The sequence below is a fragment of the Mercenaria mercenaria genome, chromosome 11, assembly GCF_021730395.1.
Source record: "Mercenaria mercenaria strain notata chromosome 11, MADL_Memer_1, whole genome shotgun sequence".
Taxonomy (NCBI): domain Eukaryota; kingdom Metazoa; phylum Mollusca; class Bivalvia; order Venerida; family Veneridae; genus Mercenaria; species Mercenaria mercenaria.
In genome coordinates, this window is record NC_069371.1 from 63,609,124 (window position 1) to 63,616,559 (window position 7,436).

Below are 7,436 nucleotides of genomic sequence, written 5' to 3' on the forward strand. Positions count from 1 at the left end.
GTATCTTGCACCAGGTTAGTTAGTGAACCTGCATTATGTAGACAATATCACTAGCATAAGAAGAAAATCATTTCAGCGTTTTATTCAAAGTCTAAAATATATGAATGTTAATAATTTGATATATAATGATTAAGTGACCTTGTGAAATCGATCAGATACAAGCTCTTGAAACTCTATTGTGGAGTTGTTCATCAATATACTGAAATAAGATATAAAATTCTGATAACTTGCAAACACGTCTTTTTCTGTAGGTATTTTTTTTACATTATAAGATATATTATTATTAAATTTTGCTAAAGATATGTTTATATTTATTATCAAGCTAGTGTTTAGAGTTTGGGATTTAGTAATAAGAACATAATTATTGAGAATCATTAATTCCTCCATAGGTAAATCAAATTTACAAATGGTCGTACAATTCTCTTTATCAGCAATATCAGTACCACATGTTTGTATTTATAACCAGAACTACTGACCCCTTAAAACTCAAAAGAATCTTCTCACAGATAACATCAGCATCAAAATGTATGATGAGTGGCTGAGGTTATCTACATGTTACATAATAACAGGTCAGTCAATCATTCTGTAGTAACCGCCTACTACGCACTTACCGATGTTATTATCTAGGAAATGGCACAGGATTCGCCAAGGAAAATGTCTAAATCTAGTACATGTACAGTTTTCTAACAGTTTGCAAAACACATGTGACGGAATTAACCAGTGATTTAACTCAATAAATGATGTTTTATGTGATATTACGTTTTGGATTTACTGGAAGAAGCCAATAAAAAAGGTATTCAGTTATTATCTTCTAAAATATGGATTTACAAAGAATATTGCATATGCTTGTTTGAATGTAAATAGTTCTTGCAATTCTTATATAAGTTTGCATATAAAACTCATTAATAGTTCTTACAGATTGTGTTACCATTGATAGTTTGCATATTGATTTATAGAAATAAAGAACAGTAGCAATTAAAAAAAATAAAAACATTACCGCGCATATAGTGCAGTTACATGTTATGAGCGTGGCTTATTCCTCACATAACACAATAACATAATGAATCATTTGTTCTGCTTTAAGTATGTACAAATTAAAGAGTGTATGAAAAGACAAAATCTGGTTATTGTCAGCAAATTATCAGTATTTTTTATTTCTATTATTGAATATGAATAATGTTGATTAGATCCATGAACCATATTTTCTTAGTATTTTTCCATCACATATAATATAAGCTTTGTTTGTAGCATATTCATTACATTTTATGTAATAGAATTATTAAATACGTGTCATATAGTTGTATAACTTTTAACTTTCAGGTTGATATTGAACCTTCATATATTGCTACCTGACAGGATGGGAAAAGATCTGGTAGACTGGCAAAAGAAGAATGTGAATATCTAATACACTGACTATGTGGAATCATGAAATATTTTCTCTAAAAGAAATAACGTTATGCTTAATTGTTTTACCATTTGCCAGTTAAAGGACAGAAACATGTAGATACTTAATAATATTACAACCGTATATTGTTGAGTAAGATCAAAGCTCATATGAAATAAATATATATTAAACTGTATTTCACATAGACATGCAAACATTTTCATAAAGCGATCATTCATAACATGTTTTGTTTCATCATGTGTAACACCATTTATTTTGCCTGCTCTTCCCAATACCATGGCTTATCGGAATTTCGCCAATGACAACTTCCAGATTTTCCTTTACTGAATGAGCTTATCAGAATTCGGATAGTAACAACATTACAAAGTTTTTTCCAAACTCAGATAGTAAACATTGTCTCATTGTAATACATCCAATTTTAGTCAACGCTCATTCTTTTTATAGCTAATTGTTAGGGCTTATCTAAATTCGGAATGCAACGCCAACACTTAGTTTTGCTTCATTCGATTTCAGATAGGACATTGTAACAGTTGGAGCTTATCTGAATTTGGATAGTAACGACAAAACTCAAGTTTTTCTTCAGTACGATTTTAGATAGTTAAATGTTTTGGGCTTATCTGAATTCGGATAGCCACTCAAACACACAGTATTTATTTTTGCCATTTGATGGTTATGTACAAAAATAATATCATTTTAACTACCAAAATTCGTAGTGTGCATTTGTTGCGGATAGTAAAACAGAACGGAAGTATGCGCATTATCCGATTTCGGATAGAGCAGTTCTAATATATAGACATAAGTAAATTATGTTTCATGAATGAATGTTTCCGGATCAAGATATTTCTTGAATTTTATTAATGCTTATCAAATATATGAAACATCTGCTTGTTCTTTTGAATTTTCCGATAAGTTCTTGATAAATCAAGCATTTTGACAGTTTGGAAACTGTCAAATACAAATGGATCGTGTATACTCTGAATGCCAATGAAACGACGCACACTTATGGCTATCGGATTTCTCAAGGATAAAAGACAAAAAATAACATTTTCAACGCTTAATCGTCATGTTAAAAGATAAAGCCTTCTCTCAGTACATTTAAAAATAACTAGCGCCTATAGATTTTTCTCCGTTTTTCAGAAAACAGTAAGAACCAAACATTTACTACCAAGTTTTCCACATTTGATATATTAATCTGTCTGAACAATTATGCCAAATGCCATAATATTGTCAGGATATTTCGTATTAAAATTTACGCCCAACTTTTCGCATCGGGAAACAAGCAAACAAAAGTCATAATAATACATTGGTCTAGTAATAAACTTTCATACGAGAATACATTTCTTAACAAGGCAACAAACTGCAAAAATCCTGTGAATAAGACATTTTGTAAAGCATATCAAAACATCAAACTTTTAAACCAGTTCTTGGTCCTATCACTAATAAAAAATCAATATATTTAGCCTATTGTAGATTTTCTTAAATGTGTATGATATAAGTTGTTTTATTCAATTAGGTAAAAAGTAAAAATTTTCTAATATTTAATCACCTCGTTTGCAGGTAATGGGCGCATTCGGCATACAAACCCGTGTAACTCTGACTAGATCACCCGAGTTCACCTGAGTGACACGAGTAACAATTGTAGTCCGAGCGCTTTATCAAATAACTAAAAATGATAGAGACCGTTACTTATATGCTAGCAGTTCAAAAGCCTCTGATCTTAACAATATTAAAGAATGGTTGCTACTTTTGACACAAAATGACTTCATTTTCCAAAGTAAACAGTTGATCAGACCAGACAGTATCCTTCGTATCAGAAATTGTGTTAATTAGTAGACTTATGTTTTATGTATGCGATACAGTGCTGTTAGTTGATTACATTGCCGCTGCGTGCATCTTACATAATGTTTGCATTTTCAATGACAATGAAATAAATGATTTTTGTGAAGAACCTAATATAGATATGTTCGATTACCATTATGAGGACAGACAGTCTGGTATCGTTGTTACAGATGAACTGGTACGACTTCTGTCTGAGTGAAAAATCAGACTGGATTATTATCAATCGACTTTTCAGATTCTGGGATCAAGTTATACTTTAAATTATTTCTGAAATAAGAGCTACAACTTAAATTAATCCTCTTATGTCTACACATGACTCATTACCCCGAACCATTTCACATTAAAAGGGTGTTTGGTATAATTATTTCTTTTTTTCATTGTTGTGACTGAAATTCATTTAAGAAAACAGTGGGGATCCTGATCACATGATCTGTTTTGCGGTGTTCAATCTGCACTGTTTTTTCAAGACCCATTTATAGGACACTGGGCATAATAATCTCTCTGGACGGTAACCATTGTAACGCAGGTGTGAGAGAAACCATTTTTCACATTTGAGCTGAATGCCAGGGACAGTTGCTGTTACATTTACCACTTTCAACTACTTTTGTATATTTTGACAGGTGATCGAATCCACAACCTCTAGCCAGGGACGTTGATATCACTTAGCCATGTCCACTGAAGAAATATGTTACGAAAATGAATAAGCTCAACTCTGCTGTCTCTATTCCCCCATGCTAATGAATTTCTTTCATTTTGAATGAAAATGTCTTTGTTTAAAATGCCATTTATATAATTGAATTTAACATGCTTACAAGTAGCACATATCAAACAGTATGCTTTTTTTTCAAACTTTGTACGTAGTACAGCCATGAAATATGCTAAAAGCTAGTATGACTTTTAAAAGACCAAGAACCAGTTCTTGATGTCGTTCAATTGGGTTCAACACTATTTCCAACAATCTTATTGCCATATATGACTGACAGTCACTAATGGTAACAAATGTTCAGGTAGATTGCAAATGGCCATGGAAGGAAAATTCTTCGCTAACCGGATCAAACCCGTTACCTTTGGACCGGTAGTACAGTGCATCAACTGCTGAGATAACTAGACAATAGTACCATATGTGTCTGTGGAGAGAAGGTTTGTCGGCAAGTAGGGAGGTTGAATCGTTTACTTATAACTTCAACATCAATGTGTGGATTCTTATGTGGATTATTTGTCCTTATCACTCAGTCTGTCTTCTTAAGCCTACATTTTTTTCAAAATTGTCCCTTGTGAACCTAGAAAAAAAAAACTAACAAGCTTTAAGAATCAGATCGAGATGATGTAGAACAGAACCCTCGAAATATGCTTGACATGGATGTTGCTGTAAGAAACAGATTTCTCAACCTCTGTCCTATTCAGCAGTATTTACATGAATGCCAAAAGAGCATTTCAAAGTTACTCTGCATTTAGAAGAAGGTTTTAAAAGATCAATGACAGCACGCTCTACTATTCGAAAGCAATTGTCAATATGAAAGATTTTCTGTTCTAGAACTGAAATAATGATTCAAGGATTATTTGACTTCATTCTTTCATCTTGCTTTAAAACCCCGAATAGATATAAGAAGTTTTCAACACAGTACTTGTTTTGACAAGGGCAACTTGATGATAAAATTTTAACCGTCATTTCCTTACTACAAAAAAGAACTAACATTTGCCAAAATTAAAGTAAGTGTTATGAAACTGAGTGCTTTTACCTTACTTTACAACCCTGAACACATGTGAGAAATGTCAACCCAATGCCTCATTAGTTTTGGAGATAGCATGCAAACACAATAATATCTATGCACAAGAAAGAGGGCATAACTTGTCTAAAATTAATGTTATGGGAATTGATGCTTTGACCTTTACATCACTGGAGACCTGTATGGAAGTTTCAGTCCAATATCTGCATTAGTTTCCGAAATAGTAACTTGCATGCAAAACTTTAACCAGCTTTTTCTAAGTTTAAACAATGGGGCATAACTTGGCCAAAGTTCAAGTAAGAGTTATGGAAGTTGATGCCATGTCCTTTACAATATGGACGACATGTGTAAAGTTTCAACCCAGTATCTGCATTACTTTAAGAAAAAAAAACTTACATGCAAAACTTTAACCCCAAAAAGGGTCTGACTCAAATAAGAGTTATGAGACTTATGATATGTTGATATGACCTTATTTTACAGACCCGAAGAAATGTGGGAAGTTTTAACCAAACATCTGCATTAGTTTGAATACACTAATTTGCATGTAAATCATAAAACTGCATTTTCTAAGTCCTAAAGGGGCATAGTTTGTCAAAATTCATATTAGAGTAATGGGACTTGATCATCTGCGGTAAGTTAATGATCTTAAAAAGTAAGAATAGCTTTCAAAGCAATATGTCTATAAATGAGACCCATTATTTACATTAGATTCGATCAAGAGTTATCTAACTTGATTATTTTGGTAGGTCTCATAAGTGGAAAGATTTGTTTGAAGTTTCAGTTCAGTATCATCTGTGATTATTGAGATAAAGCCTTGATAGTAATTGCACCCAAATTGTTATCACTCTACTAACGACGCCATGTTTAAAGTGTTAATGCATTCGGATACGATCACCCGCCTTTCCCAGCTTCAGGAGGTGGGTAGAATTCGGGTGGTACAACTACTATCGCCCGGGTTACACGAGGTATACTCGAGTAATACCGCTGGTGACTCGGGTTAGCTCGAGTATGTATGCCGAACGCGCCCAATGTAAACAATATGAAAAGATTTTTCAAAATCCCGAAGATAACTTTATAGAAACAAAACATTGCAAAGTTATGTTCTGTAAATTTTTGGGTATTAAGTAAAAATGTTATTATAACTGGAATCTACATTGTAATATTTTCTGTAGATTTGAACAAAGTTTTCCATTTTTTTAAATTTAAATTTAAACTGTGGACTCTAACCCTTTTAACATACCTCTGTCTTTGTTAGACATAGGTCTGTATTTTTCTGGAAGACCTTGTTGAACAAAAGAATTCTCGTGCAGAGGTATAGCTGTTCCGACCCAGACCTGAGCACGTGAAAAAGTGATGAAATAGCATCTATCAAACACATATATATGTTTCAATAACATGCTTTTTATGGTGGTGTTATCATTATTGCTCTCGATCACCTGATTAAATAGTTCGTGGCATATAAACTGATTTTCAAGAAAGCGTGAATAAGTTTATTAACATTTCTTGTTATTAAATGCACCTTATATGTATGCGTGATTACGATTAGAAGAAAAGCCCTAGTTTCCACATAAATCCGTAAAAGATGAGAGGAAAAAGTTGCATGTGAAATAAAAATAATAAGTCTAAAAAAGAATAATCGCTCTTTCACTGAGACAGACAGAATGTTATAAAAGTCACCATTGTCCAGCATATTCCACTCAAAAAATTATTTTCAAATGAATAAAAATTAGGCAAAACAGACTTTAACAAGGAAATTGCCATCCCCCCAAAATTGTGTTTGTGGTGTGGAATGGCAAGGATGTTACTAAAAAGCAAACAATTCCTTCAGTCAGGCTCAATTTAACAGAAAATGTTTCTTTTAAGTGTATATAATAATTGTATGCTAAGATCATCCTAACTAATTAAACTATTTTGAATTGTAATAGGCTTAGCTTTTAGAACAACTCCATATATTGATAAATATTCATTGAAGGTGTGACTGTTATTGCGTTGTGTTGGACGAATTATACAACAAGAGCGAAACCCAAGTTCAACCTTTTACTGTCGTTCAGATAATAAACAAAAACAATACGGTGCTCCTCAACGTCACGTAACAAATGGCACGTCACGTTACGTTACTTCTTCTCAACATCCTGGGGGCCGCGGAATGCTACGATCTATAAACACATTTCTTATTAGGAAAATATACATGTTAAGTTAATGCAAATGAATGTTATCTATGCGCCATAGAAATACATTTTTCTTATGAAATATGTTACTTATATTTAAAAAAAGTCTCACTGAATATTATTAAGTGTTCATTTTCTCTCACAACACGAAACCTTAAAGTGTCATTTTAATTAACTTCTAACGGATACAGTTTTGTGATAGGTCTGTTAGACAGTTTGTTTCCAACACGATTTTTCGCTGATCTAATGAGTCCATCTTTGCCCTTGACAACTTCCTCGACAACAGTTACTCTCCAG

The 7,436-nt window shown here is 32.8% G+C and overlaps 1 long non-coding RNA gene across 1 annotated transcript; it reads left to right on the forward strand.

Annotated features, from left to right (window-relative positions):
• Positions 1–232: 232 nt before the first annotated feature.
• On the forward strand, positions 233–1,625 carry LOC123527101 (uncharacterized). Its single transcript, XR_008366097.1, has 2 exons — positions 233–793; positions 1,321–1,625. It is a non-coding gene; the product is annotated as an uncharacterized LOC123527101 (long non-coding RNA).
• Positions 1,626–7,436: the final 5,811 nt, after the last annotated feature.